The sequence below is a fragment of the Sander lucioperca genome, chromosome 24 (genome assembly GCF_008315115.2).
Source record: "Sander lucioperca isolate FBNREF2018 chromosome 24, SLUC_FBN_1.2, whole genome shotgun sequence".
Taxonomy (NCBI): domain Eukaryota; kingdom Metazoa; phylum Chordata; class Actinopteri; order Perciformes; family Percidae; genus Sander; species Sander lucioperca.
In genome coordinates, this window is record NC_050196.1 from 2,173,385 (window position 1) to 2,188,890 (window position 15,506).

At 39.3% G+C, this 15,506-nt stretch overlaps 1 long non-coding RNA gene across 1 annotated transcript in view; it reads left to right on the top strand.

Moving 5' to 3' along the window:
* The first annotated feature begins 9,293 nt into the window (after positions 1-9,293).
* The window catches only part of LOC116048639, a 78,540-nt gene continuing 72,327 nt past the window's right edge, over positions 9,294-15,506 (top strand). The window contains exon 1 of the long non-coding RNA XR_004104708.2: positions 9,294-9,383. This is a non-coding gene — a long non-coding RNA (uncharacterized LOC116048639). The remainder of the gene's footprint in view (positions 9,384-15,506) is intronic.

The window sequence follows — 15,506 nt, forward strand, 5'->3', positions numbered from 1 at the left end:
GAGCATCAATCTGCTGTCGGTGACAATGTGGGTGCAAGGGTATGACGCTGCCTCTGATCGGGTCTGAAGGCTTTAAATAGCTACGTGGCTCAGATTGCAGGGTGTCAGGGCCGATTGGCCGAGGCAGGGAGGATGCTGATGGGGATGGGGATGATGATGATGATGGGGATGGTGGTGTAGGTTGGACTGGCTGAAGTGGGTCAGGTCCGAAGTGAGCGGACATGCGAGTGACACCGGCGTGTGTGATGTGACCCGTTAGCGGTGAAGGGGTTGGATGGACTCGGGGGCAAGCTCTCGTCCTGGCTGTCTCGGCCGATCCAGGACGCTGGTAGCCACGGGGCAAACAAATCACACAGAGTCAGAGTGATGCTGGCTGAGAAGTTTACTGCTCGGAACTTCGCTGCACTCGGTGTCCACTCAGAGCTGCACAGTCTCTGCTGTAGGGTCCTCACACACTCTGAGCAAGTAGCTGTGTATTAACCCTACTGTTGTCCTCGGGTCAAATTTGACCCCAAAGTTTCTATGTCAGAAATTTGGGTTTTATTTCAACCAAATTGCCCAAAAATAACATGGATGTTCCATACAACGCTCCTCGCCGGTAAAATTAAGGATCGGTTCACTACTTTTTTTTTTAGATTATTTTTTGGGCCTTTTCCACCTTTAATTTTGACAGGACAGCTAGGTGAGAGAGTCGAACCCTGGACCTCTGCGTCAAGGCATAAACCTCTCAGTATATGTGCGCCTGCTCTACCACTGAACCAACCCGGCCACAGGTTCACTACTTTCATCAAGTGGTTTAAATGGTTTCTAGAACAGTATCCTCAAACTAAACTTTGACCAAACTCTTCCTAACTTAACTATTAGTCCAAATAATTCATAATTTCAGCTATTCTAACACAAAATTAGATTAAATCAGGTTTATTGACCACAAATTTGAAAAAAATAAGTGTAAAACTATTGGTAATAAGTTGGTGTAAGTGGTGTGTACAGTATACTGATGGTAGTGTAAAAAGAAATAAAGGAAATGTTGAAAAAAGCGTCAAAGAAAGTGTTCAATTCCTGCATAAACTGTATGCAATACCTTCAAATTGAAGATTATAAATATCTTTACCTCATGTTCATTTTAAACATGACTTATTATGAGTAATGCAAAGTTTTCTAACATTCAAGTTTACAACATATGACTCTTGCTCGTCTTTCACAAACCGAGGCTGCGGGCCGTATGAAATCTGGCCATGGGCTGTGATTGGCCCCCGGGCCGGACTTTGGACATGTCTGGTATATACTGATTTGGTCTTTTTTCATACTTTGTTTCTTCACTTATTTCATTTTTTTCTCTGTTATTGATGTATTTCTCCACATGATTTGTATATTATGCAAGACTGGAAGATGTCTGTTAAATAGACTGGGGGTGATTTGTAATCCCCCATATTTTCTTGATTTATTAAATTAGTTGTTTGGTCTCAAATATATCCGAAAATTGGAAGAAAAATGAATCATTGATGTCCTTAAATGTCTTGTTTTGTCCACAACTGGAAGATATTCAGTTTACACTCTAAGAAATATCTGTGTACGAACAGTTGCATGTCTGTATATTTTAACAGAAATTGACCGTAGACAGTGATTCACAGTTGGATTTTTGTTTTTTACATTTTGAATTGTATTTTTTTGCTCCCATAACTTTTTTCATTTTTTTTTTTTTTGGAGATAAGAGAAGTTCACGTTGTCACTTTTTACTTTTTTTTAATTTTTGAAGTTTTTCTTAAATGTTTTGGTCGCTTTTTTTGACGTTTTGATGGTTTTTTTTTCAGTGTTTTCAGAAGTTTATTAACTGAAGGAATTTTATAAAGGCCTAACAGAAAATGTTAAATTTTTTTTATTTCACAGATTTATTTGTTAGAGTGCACAGAGGGGGGAAGAAAACTAGAAAATATTCACATTTAACAAGCTGGAATCGGAGAAAGTTTGACTTTTTTCCATAACAAATGACTCAAACTGAGTAGTGGATTATCAAAACAGTCGGCGATTAAATGAATAGTTGACTGATGATCTTAACTAATCGATTAATCTTTGTAGCTCTACTTGTAAACGAGTGCAGCTGCAGGAGCACGGAGAAAGACACGGCACAACAGAGCTCCAACAAAACCCGACAATAACCACTTAAAAAGATATCTTTTGCTAATTTGTGAACGTTTTCTTTTGCTGCTGTTGCGTCTCTGAAGGGCCAAACCCAAAAGACTTTGGCATTCCAGTCAGTGTTGAGCGATGATTAGATTGCTTCGCCCAATTCCTCTATCATCTGTCTCCCGGTGCCTTTAATATGCAAATTATAGGTATGCAAAGCTCTGATGCTTTTATTTAAAAGACATGTCCTCAGGCGATAGCAGTGGGCTTCCAGGGAGAGCTCTGTTTCAGCATGAAATAAATAGTTGTTAAAGGGATCACACAAGTTTGCATCTTGGAAGATGAAAAGCTAATTGACATGAATAATTTATTTGTATTGCAGTATCTTAAAGATATGAAGTAGCGTAGGATAAATACAACTTTGAGTTCAGACACGTTATCAAGTCGGTGCGGCCTTTCTGAATATATTCAGAGGGAATTACATCTTTCAGATTAGTCGTGATCCTTCAAACTCATAATGGCATTTGTCCTAAGGTCACTCGGCTGCAATTATCAAATATTACCAGAATACTCAGAGGTATTAGGAATAATGATCTGAATATGAATCATTATGTTGCTGCTGCGGTTCAGGATGGTAACGTCAGGTTTTTTTTGTTTTTTTTTTTTGGGGGGGGGGGAGGCATTAATGAGAGATGAGATTCAAACTTGTCATCAGGTGTACAGTCACTTTAGAGTCTGACACAGCAATGGACTATTCCACAGAGTACGTTTACATGCACACTGATATTCCACATGTATTCTGAACATGAAAATATTCTGAATTTGATACCGGTCATGTAAATAGCATATTCTGTTTAGATATTCAGAATAAGACCTGTTTTCCAAATTTAGCATTTCTCAGATTAAGACGTGTGATATTCTGGTATTATTCAGGTTTTAGAAGCATTCTTTGGACATGTATACAGCGCGTTTAGAATATGCGTCTCAACTGGGGTTTTTACTTGGAGTGTTGAAATTAATTATTGCATCGATGCATCGTGATGTGAACCTGGGCGATTCTGCATCGATGCAGCGACAGACCATAAGGAGTTATTGCCTACTGATGTTACTTGTTGATTTTCCGGCTGCTGCTTTTTCTGTGTTTGCTTTTTGTTTGCTGTCTGCTGTGTTCAGACTCTGCTACATTCAGGAGTGTCTTTTTTTGAGAGCAGATACAATAAAAAGGGGAGTTTGTGTGTATATATATATATACACACAGTATGTGACTGCTTGAATTTGTTGATGTAAACCATGTGTAGCAATATATAATAATTTTGAGGATGCATCGTGATATTGAATCGATGGAAATCATTGACAGGATAATCGTTATCGACTCGTGAGACCAGTGAAGTGTTACTGGACACAAACCAACCAGCCGACAGTTTGCAGGGCCGCGGTAGAGATGCACGGCCAAAAGAAAAGAAGGAGGAACACAGCTACTTTTAAACATTATCAGAGACTTGGATATCAACAGGTTTTTGGATATGAGCCGACCTTTTCTAGAAGCTGGTTGAAGGAATGTTCACACCGCTGGAAAACTTAGAAAAGAATCCTATTTTGCACGGCTACATGTAAACGGAAATATTAGTGGAATATTCTCTCTCATTAGCCGTGTAAACAGCTTAGTCGGGATATCGTCTTTTTCAGAATAAGAGCAAAAACCGGAATATTATGTGCATGTAAACGTAGTCATTGTTTGACTTTTTGCTTCTCTAATGTGCGTTATTCCACTGTGTCATAGTCCTTCCACCTTTTTAAAATGGAATTACATTTGGAGAGTTCATATTTCAGTTGCCGCTGTGAATTAGAAAGGTCAAAGGTCAACATCAGATACATAACAGCACGCTGGGAACTGGAAGGGATTGCACTTCACGGATGTCTTCTCTAATGTTTAGACTTTTTGAGGACGTTTTGTTACAGATAATTAGGCCCATTGTCTTCTTGACTAGGCGATAAGATGTCAGAAATGTGAGATAGTGAGGAATGTCCCTTACACTTTAAGTGGTGTTCTACTTTCCCTCTGTGACGTTTTACTTTCCCTACGTGACGTTTTACTTGGTGCAATACATGGGCTGTTGGATTGTTCAATATATCATTGTGTACTGCATAGGTTATGTGGAAATGTGTCATTTGTGCAATATGCAGGCTATTTGGGTTGTGCATTGTTATTTGTGCAATTCGTAGGCAATTGGGGTTGTGCAATATGTTAGTTGTGGAATCCGTAGGCTATTGGGTTGTGCATTAGGGGTTGGTGATGGCGCAGTGGATATGACACATGCCTTTGGTGTGGGAGACCCGGGTTCGAATCCCACTGCGATACATCAACCAATGTGTCCCCTGAGCAAGACACTTAACCCCTATTTGCTCCAGAGGAGTGTGACCTCTGACATATATATATATATATAGCAATTGTAAGTCGCTTTGGATAAAAGCGTCAGCTAAATGACATGTAATGTAATGCATTATGTAGGCTATTGGGGTTGGGCAATATGGTAGTTGTGCAATATCTCATTGTGCAAGGGCTGTGCTATACTTATTGCGGAGAATGCAGCCGACAGGGTTGTTAAATTAAAAACTGCCACTGAAGGACTTAATGTGCTTACTCTATAGGTATCTTTCTAATGTTTATGGAAGCATGTTTTGTGTTGCATGAGAGTATGTGTTGAGAGATACTTATTTTCTGTATTTTGTGTTGTCTTTGTAAAGCATCGGAACGGATAGAGTCCAAAACAAATTTACCTTTGAGGACAATAAAGTATATCTTATCTTATCTTATCTTATCTTATAGAGCCTAAGTTAATGTCTTGAAACAACTTTTCCAACCAATAGTCCAAAACACAATGATTATCAATTTACTATCACATAAGATTGGTAATTTCTCACAGTATAAAAGTGAGATGTGACTTCAATTTTGAAATCTTCGGAAAAGTGATCACTTTCTACTCACATAGCTTCTAAAATAGTTTTTCCTGACTGAGTCGTCGCTGGAGAAGTTGCATCACCGTTTTGACATTGTTTGAGTTCTTTCCAGGCTGCTGTTCCCACCATGGTTTTTTATTATATCGTGTTAAAATGACACATAAAGCACCTTTTTGTTACTTTGAATTCTGGTGGGTTTTTGGCTTTTTGAGAGAAAACTTTTAAATAATAAGCTGAAGCTGCTCTCAGTTTTGGGAATAATTTATGAGAAAATGTACGCTTGTTCCCACTGATTTCAGTCTGACGTCCAATCAAATCTCTTTCTGTGACCGACTGACATTTACACAAAATGACGAAGCCCGCCCACCCACCAAGCCCTCCGCCCGGGCTAATAAGCGAGCGTTTAGAGTATTTTAAAACTGCAGTTTGACCCCGGCACAGAGGAGGGTCCACACACTGAGTTAAATCCTACTCCATATCTCTGTTGGCATAGTTAGAATTCAGAAGTGCTCGGCTCTAACTGGAAGGTCCTTCTGATTAGAGAAAACCCACAATGCCCTCTATTGTTGCTGTGAACTTTTGACTGCGTGGGCTGGGGCCTCGACAGCGGCGAGCTGCGCTGAGGAGTCGGCAGCGGGGCGGAATACTTGACATTTCTCCGTGATGACAGCCTTGTTACTACTCTGGTTTGCGTACTGTATGCATCCTCTCTCTCTCTGTGTGGACCCACATCTCCTGTGGCAACACAAAATCTGATTTGGATGACAAATGCTTTCCGGATCTTGAGGGTGGATTGCTTTTGACAAACTCCACCCAGCTTGTACTCAAATTTGAAGGCCTGGCCACTTTATTTTCAAGGACTGTTTGACATACGCTGGGCGTAAATGTATTCCCCTTAGGGACACAGCGAGCATGATTAGGATAAAGTATCAGAAGCTTCTTTTTGTTGTACACACAAGAGGTGCGAGAACAACAGGAGCTAAGAGAATACACGTCATGTACAACACTGTAGTTATATGAATACCTCGCTCCAGTTGTGGTGATGTAAAACCCTTTAAATGACCTGACAGGCTGTTATTTGGAAAGGCTGACATTTTGGAGATATTCTTTCCTCTTCCTTAACACCCACCCAGACAAAAATCAAGAAAAAAATGACACAGTAACGACAATATTCAAGACCATTCAACAAAATAGTAACAAAATAGACAATAAACCAAACATATGTATAAATGAAAACACCATAAGCCCATCATACACGTCTCTCCCCGCCACAAAGCTTCTTAGGAGCCCTCTAGAAAGCTCAGGTACATTCCCCGTTTTCTAGTGTAGACATCTGATCTGGCAAACCGTTAATAGGACATCTTTCCAAACTCCGCCACCCTAGCCCCCTAGCCATCTCACAAGCCCACTCCTGGATTGAAGGCGGCACCCCTTCATTCTTCCATCCTCTTAAAATAATCTGTCTGGCTATCATTGAACTACTCTGGACCCACCTTCTTATGTGCTTATCCATCCTGTTTAGGATCGACCCATCTCCTAGAACAAATAATCTCGGGCTGAATGGAACCTGGGAATCCCTGAAATCCGACATAAGTTATCATGTATCCCGGTCCAAACTTCCTGGACCTTATCACAGGACCATGGGACATGAAGTAATTGGCCGTCCTCTGTCGACATTTTGATAGATTAGATATGACGTTTTTATCTGTACAGAAGGAATGATGTGAAGGAAAATTACTAACATTATTTCTAGCAGGACTGCTTCTGCCAGTACCACTACTTTCACTACTGCAGCTGCTACAAACCACCACTGTTACAACTGGTGCTACTACTGAAAGAAGTATTCAGATCCTTCACTTAGCCTAAGTAAAAGTACTACTTCAACACTGTTCAAATACTGTGTACAGTAGTTTTTTAAAGGCTAACTACTGTTTTTTTCAACCTGGACCTATATTCCTATGTTTTTGTGTCTAAGTGACTGATGGAAACAACAAACAAAAATGTAACTGGCAGCCACAGACCGAGCTGTAATGTAACCCTACAGGACTAATGTTCAGCATCAGTTAGCGTCCACTAAAAGTTCTGTTGTTGCCGCTGACAGGCTCACATTAATATTCTAAGTGTCTGACAACATTATGGAAAGGATCCCTACAGAGATAGACCTTTAAAACCTCATTAAGACCTTTTTATTCAGCTCTGAAGTCGCTAGTGCTAAACCCACCAGACTCCATTTAAAAAAGCAATACTTTTAGCGTGTATAGAGCCAACATATTTTCACATTCAAATCTGTAAACTATGTGTTTATTTCAACCAAAACTAGAGTTGTGATGGTTGAAAAAGTGGAAAGACAGACCCAAAACGGCTTTTCATAGTTTTATTTAGTTTCTGTCGACTTTGAGTTAAGTGTATTTAACGATGCTAAAACGATACTGAAACTGATTTTCATTATGCGTTAATCTGCTGATTATTTTCTCCATTGATCGATCTTGTTTGGTTTGTTAAAAAAAATCTGAAAAGTGAGGAATGCCGTCACAAATACCCTGAGCCATTTATATGTTTTGTCTTCATAAATCTTAATTTGTAAAGTAACTGAAGCTGTCAGATGAATGTAGAGATTTTTCTCTGAGATCTAGTGGAGTAGAAGTAGAAAGTGGAAACGATTCAAGTGAAATACAAGTATTTCAAATTTGTACTTTAGTACAGTACTTGAGTAAATATACTTGGTTACATTAACGCTCCAGTTATGACCCATAATAATAAACTAGTAGACGAGTAGATATATATTTCAACTTTTTAGTTATGTACATATTTTGTACTTTTTCTGTTAATGTATATTAGTTATATTATACAGTTTTATGTTAACCTATTTATACTAAATATACTATACATATTATTTTATATGTATTTATTTATAACATTTTTTAAATGTGCGTATTTGTCTCTGTGTAGCTATATCTTTGGGGAGTATTTTATTTTCGTTATGTGACTTTGACACTGCGCTCGAGTCTGTCAGTAACAATCAATAAAGTTGAGAAAAAGGAAAAAAAAAAGTCAGTCGGTCACGGCCACGCGGATCGGGTGAGGGTTTGTTAGAGCTATTGTCAATTAAGTGTTAAAACCTGAGATAACCGCTAAACAGTGCTATAAATCTCACCGTGTAGACTCCTCAGACTTTGTCCAATGTTGTTGTATTGTTTAAATTAACGATGCAAAAGCATTTAAGCGCACAGGGCTTGATGAAAAAACGCTAATGTAGCTAGGCTACTAGCTCGGTTAGCTTTAGCATGCAGGTGAATCGCAGTTTTCAATTCAAGCCGCTTTAGTGGCCTGAGAGCTTTAATAACAATGTTGCCAAAGCATAAAAATAAAACTTATTCGGAGAGTACACAATAAAAGTGAATATGAACACATTAACACAACATTACGATTGATTTATATCAGTTTGTCTGGTGTATTCGTCTGTAATGTAACGTTAATAACTGTCCACACTGGGACACTTTTTGGCTAACGTTCTATCAACATATCTGTTCAAATACTAATAGAAATGACCTTGTACAGTAATGTTATCAGTTAATGGTGTCAAACTAAAGTGTAACTTAACTTTCTCATGGTAAGTAATATCGTTTTAACTATTTACTTTAGCTTGTGTTTACAAGAGTCGGCTAACAGGAAGATATAAGCGGTGAATAAATTATAAATAAATAAATATAAATTATAAATAAATAAATTATATTACACCATGTGCTACCCTTGGCAATGTCCAGCTGTAAACAAAAACAAAATGCTTAAATTAATATCAATGCTGTCACACTTCCGGCACCCTGCTGCGGTTCTTCACAATAAAAGACGTGGTTCTACAACTCCAAATTATGCAGTAAAAGCTTATGTGCATGTTTCTGTTCAACGTTATGTGCCTGTTCCTGTGCACAACTTAATTCACACATTATGAAATATTAAAGTTACTCTTAAGACATTTTTGTGTGTGTAATAGTCCGTTTTGAAGTGGTAATTGTAATATCAGGAAGGGATATGGTTTCACAAAAACTCTGATGGATGTAATGGTGCACAGACATATATTTTAAAAAAACTCTGATGGATGTAATGGTGCACAGACATATATTTTACAAAAACTCTGACATATATTCAGTCAGACCCTGCAGCCCAGTGGTATGGAGTTCATGTACTGACTTTATTTTCTTTTCCTCCAGAGGAGAGAATAAACCCCTGGCTGGCGCGAGAGCAGCGGTCCTCATCTACTTCACACAACGCAGATTTTGCAGCAACATGAGATGCTATGTAAGGTAAGATGAAGCTACACAGTTCCAAAGCTTTCTCTAGAATGTTTAAATGTGAATATGTATGTTTCTGTTACTCATGTAACAAGGCTAGTATTGATAGTGTTGACGCCAATACAAATGCTGTGTATCGGATTGGAGCATCAATAATGTCTACTACTGCTGCTAATGTTACTTGTGCTTCTACAGTAGTACTAGTTAAGGGTGTAACTTTGATTTGAGAAGTGCGGGGGACACAAAACGGGGCCTGGGGGTCCTCCGCCAAACAATGTTTTCGATTTCAATTCCATTTCCTGCCTTTCTACATACATATGTAGGGACTATGGTGATACAAAATCCAGGTAATAATTAAGTTGACCATAATGATTAATTATGCCAGAAAGATGAGTACTAACTGATGTTTCTTTTTTGCTTAAAATATGGGCCAATCACTGAGACTTATAAATAAAATAATATCAAACTAATTTGAAAGTGGAGGGAACACAAACGGGATTTCGAAAAGTGTGGAAATTACGCCCTAGTGTGTAACGATACATAGATGTGGATCAATTGTATCGATTCCATCCTCAACGATCAAAGTATCGATACATATCGTCATCTTTAAGATGCGCCTTTATTTTGAAATTCCCACTTTATATTCTTTTCTTTTTTTTTTATCAAAAAGAGTAGTTTGTTTTTTTTAATTTAAATGTCTGGAAAAGCTCAGTAAGGAAATTATCAAATCATATGTTAGTTGCTTTTTGTAAAAATATATAAATGTAACTGATTGTGGTAAATGGGCTTATGTATCGTCTCGTATCGGCCGCAGGTCGCTTTGATTGAATCTAATTGAAATCGTATCGTGGCAGACTTTGTGATATCAGTAAAGATTATATCGTTGTCCTTAGAATCGATGTTTACACCCGTTGTACCTGTAGCACTAGTACTTTTGTACTTTTAAGTGTATGACATGAAGCAGTTCTTGTCGAGCCTATAAGAAGTACGGGAGCACTGATTGAAGGAAACGTCTTTAACATCCACCGTGTTTAATATCCAAGCTACATTTTTCACATAGGCACTGACCCAGAGGACCGTTACAGTGATTAATGTGCATTGGTAGGAGCTCCTCACTGCTTCTTTACTTCAAAACAAGTGCGATCATACGACCTCTCTGCTGTTAAATCACACTCTGAGCCCTGAAATATCCTCTATTTTGAAGTCCCGCGGTGCACAAATGAAACCCAGCATGGTAGTATGAAGCAGGATATGTAACCTCACAGCTCCTCTGGACCAAATAGCAAGTGTTAAATGAGAAAAGAGTGGAGTCTTTGAATAAAGAAATACATTCTTATTGGGGAGGTGAGGAGCTGACAGTGAACCCCCTCGCTCGTAGTTGAGCCTGCGAGAGGCCGACTTGTTCATCCCTTGTTATGCCGCTAATGTGTATGATTTAAGGGGGAATTATGCACATCTCAATGTGCCTATAAATGACATTATTCATGCACAGGTGCTGCACTAAGCAGCTCCTGAATGATAATTAAGATAATCTTTCTCTTTTTTTCTTCCTTCACGCTCGCTTGCTCCCTTTTCTCACGGATCTACTTTGTTCAGGCAATATCTCCTGTGTCAATACCTCGCTAGACTGCAGCCCCTCTCCCCTCAGCCATTGTCTGATCCTTATTCAGCACTAAAACCCGCACTAACAAGTGAGACCACGTCTATGTTTCTCCCCCGAGCCCGACGGTATTTCTGAGAAATAACGTGCCAAGTTGAATTAAAGTGAGAGAATAAAAAAGGGAAGGGGAAAAAAAAAAAAAAAAACTTTTGCAAGGCAGAAACTTGGCTGCAGCATTCCCGAGGGAATTCACCGCGCAATGAATTTCTCAAACGAGAATATGAAGACATTGATGTCGAGCACTTTGCATATGATAAGCTCTTTTTCCATAAAGAGAAATGATTAGTTTTGGAATGGTTAGGAAATGTTGCTGGTGAAAAAGTGTTCCAGGCTCTCGGATATTAAGGACATTTAAAAAACATTTAAAAAAAAAAAATAGATAAATTTTGTCATAGTTAGGAGGTAAGTTAGGCAAAAATTATAGTTTAAACTCAGGTTTTCTGATAAAAAATGCACTAAAGCTAAACTATCTTTATTTGCACAGAAAGGACACATGACTCACATTTTTCGTGATCTGTTTGGACAGTAGTGAGGCGCACGGTGCCAAATGACAGAGATAGAGTTAGTGGATCCAGCTTCGTTTGTGTTACTGGGGAGAACCAGAGGCTTTTGGGGCTGGAACCCCTCTCCACTGTGGTAAACAGTGAGTGATGATTATCGTCGCTAACCAAGAGGAAATCCAGCTGTATTGTTTTAGCACGGCCACTTGTTTACAAGAACCTCTCTCCAGTGGACGGCCGGCGCTGTATTCAGTTTTCTTTTGTGTGCAAATCACTCGTTTTGTTTGTATTTTTTCGATTTTCTTGTTGTGTTACGCTCGGAGTCGGCCCTCTCTCTGGCCCATGTTGTCAGGGAAGCCATCCAGTGTCTTTGCGGCCTGCAGCTGGGTTTCATTACCCGGCTTTTGCCACACCCTTTCATTTGAAATAAACACACTGGGTATGGATACCGGAGCAGGGAAAAAATAGGAGCTGCAAATAATTCACAGCATTTGTTTGAAACTGCTGGGTGGAGTTTCTTGGACTGCCAGGTGAGGAAAAGGTTGCATATCAGAGATGGAAAGTAACTTAAGTACTGTGCTTGAGTGCACTTTTGAGGAAGTGTATTTTACCTGAGTATTTGCTGTAACTTTATAATACTATATCCCACATCACAGAAATATTCTACTTCGTACTCCACTATGTTTACATCTGAAAGCGGTAGTAACTTTGCAGATTAAGATTTTACATATGAAACAAACACTTAGCTCACAAAATATTGCAATAATCTATATTAAAGCAGAACTAATCAATATTTCTAAATTGACAATGGATCCAATGACTGCGCATGTGAAATAGGTAGTTTTAGTGATGAACCCGCAGTACAATACATGCTTTTACTTGTTATGGAGTATTTCCACGTTGTTGTGTTGCTACTGTGTCTTAAAATAAAATAGTGGAACACTCTTCCCTCCACTGCAAAATCTGGATTTTAAACACCTCTTTGGGGCTGTGACACACTCCACCCATTTGGTTCTCCAAAGAACTTCTTCGCCAGTAAAGTTTGGTCTCAGATGGATGTTTGGATTTGTTTGTTACCGCGGTTTTGCTGCAGTAGAATGTCATTGCAAAAGTCAACAAGCCCTCAAAAGCTGAATGGCAAAACAGGCTGCTTGTCTTTGCCTTCCAGCATTTGCTGATCTGCCATTATTGTCAGAACAACAGCATTTGTTCGATACCATCCAAAATGTGTATAATGAAAGAAAAAAAGATCAGTTTGTTTTCTGATCTCATACTGCAGTGGTTTAGTTAAGGTTAGGTCACTCTCCAATACTGCTTTCTTCAAAGCCAAGGTAGGATTAAAGCATAATTAGAAATCTAAACCAAGAGAATAATTTGAATTAAGCACAGTTACACAGCAATTAGTGACACTTTACAGGCTCAACAGCAGCTCTTACAGTACTGTTAAAGGAAAACCTTGGACCGCAGACTACATCTGTCATCATTGCAGTCGCAAAAGGCAGAATTAACTTCCTCTAAAACCCAGATTTCCTCTGCAAATGACACTGAATCATATATATTTGATCCGTGCCTCCTGGCTACAGCGTGTCCTGAAATGTCTTTAATAAGGATGAGGATGTTAAGGGGCTGGTATAGCTACAGTTTTAAATTAGAAATAACCCGGCAGAACACTTGACTTACAGAAAAGGTTAGGTTTAAACACAACACATTAATCTCTGCTTCTCGTTTGCACATTTATGGATCTGTGTGTGTGTGTGTGTGTGTGTCTGTGTCTGTGTGTGTTCTGGACAGAAACACCCACTGCCATTAACCAAAATATGAAAAAGCAATTACAGAAATGAGAGTGTGCAGGGGAAGTGTCCACTGATATCCTGACTAAAATATGAAGAAGCACATTTTTAAATCAGTGTTTCTGTGGAGGGTGGTTTGTCTGCGCTATCAGCTTAATCTAAATATGATAAGGCAAAGATAAAAATCAATAATTATTTGGAACATAATATACTCGGAGGATGGGGCTGTGTGCAGCACGGCCTTATATATCAGCACTCCCAACAGCAGCAGGAATGCGTACACAGGCCTCACAATTTCCACCCGATTACAACGATAGATGCTTGTATCTGTTTTCACCGGCTGTGCATCTTTATTCCCCTTTTTTTTTGTGGCAGAAATTGCAGCTTTTACTGATGACAGGCAATTTGAAAGTGCCCTTGTTGAATAGTCACAGGTGCTGTGTTTGAATCAAGCAGACTGGCTTGCAAATAGCTGAAGTGGTTTTTATTTTTTTCCAGTGTGCAGGAAGAGAGCACACAAAAGTCCATTCAGAATGAAATGCTATTTTATGTGGCCATTAGCAGATTGGAGTTTTAGTTACAGTAATATTTTACTGTGGCAGCAATAGTCTCATTGGCTGAGTTGAGCCACACAAGCAAAGAACCACGATTTGGCTTGCGGCTTAAAGGTGTCCTGTGGACTTTTTGACCACCGGTGGCGCAATGGAGCAGGCCCGCCTCTTGTTGTAGCATGCCTGCTGATGACCACTGAAATGTTTAACGTCACCTTCGCTCTCATGTTTTTACTATTTCCACTAATGTTGAACATATCCAATTAGATTATCTTCGTCTCCAAGACTGAAACAGCGCCTGGAATCAGTTGTTTGGCCACACATTTACACAATGTATGTCGCCTTGAAGTGCTTCATGGCCCACATCTGCATTTCTGCAAAATGCTCAGTTATCTTGTCTTTTGTCTTTCACCTATGTTGCACTGCTTTCAATCTGCAAGAAAAGAGTGTGAAGAGTGTGTGTGTCCCTGTTTACGGTTCCATCCCCAATAAGTGTATGCGAGTTTGTGTTTGTGTCATATCATTTTCAATATTCTCATCTCTAAGATCATACACAACAGAATTAAGCAAACATTTGAAGGAGAGATGTGTGCAGGGGGGGGGGGGGGGGGGGGAAACATCTTTGTTCCCTCTCCTCTGTAGAAAGCTATAGCCGGCCCGTCTTCACTGAAGCATACAGGATGTGCCTGATGTTTCCTTGGCAAAGGAAAAGGTAAAAATAGAGAGGATTCATCTGGTTTGAGTTCTGCGGCACCACATTACTTTTTTTTTTTTTTTTTTTTGCTCTTTTTTTTGTTCAGCGGTCCTGGGCCCTTTTGTGTGATTGAAGCTCAAACGGACCAGGAAATGCAAATAATCCTGGTTCTGAAGACGACCAGTGACGTGATTGTTGGGACAGTACGAGGAGGCTGGCCGGCTCGCCACATTAAAGGCAGAGTTTGAGCGAGAGATGAGTGGAGACTGGGTTAAGTTAAGCCAGAGGAGAGGACTTCAAAGCCTGCTAGGTTTGCCTGCCACATTGGGAGTGACGAGATGTGTCTTTTATTAATAGCATTCACCAGAGGTTCTTGTTTCGGCTCTCAACTTCTCCCATTGTTCTACAATCACCGCAATGTGGGGACAGAATGAAAGCAGTCGTTTCACAGCTGCAGAGCAAATTACACCTTGATTACATGGGCGGGAGGCAGTTGAAGGATTTACAGTTTCATTGTTAGACATGTTCTTGTTTTTATCAGATTTTAGGCCCTTTGCCACTCTGTTAAAAGTACTTTACATTTAACTCGACTTCCAAGTTGCAACTTATTGCGAGGGCTCAGTTTAACACGACATGCTGCACTACTTCATACTTCATTCTACTTGTCCATAGTTTAACTCCTTTTTAAAATTGGATGAATTGAACGCTTTGAAATCATTATTTCCTATTAGTAATAAAAAAACTGTAGAAGAAAAACTATAGTGACACTATGCTTTCTATATTCTTAAGTCCCTGTGCACAGTATATTGTTAGTAGGAACCTTGCTAGTTCTCCTGGATTCCATAACATGAAAAAAATGTATGATAAGAGTTACAGTACAGTAGAAAAATGTAAGACAATTAAGAGGAATATAAAATGCAGCAAAAGTAAGACCAGAAAC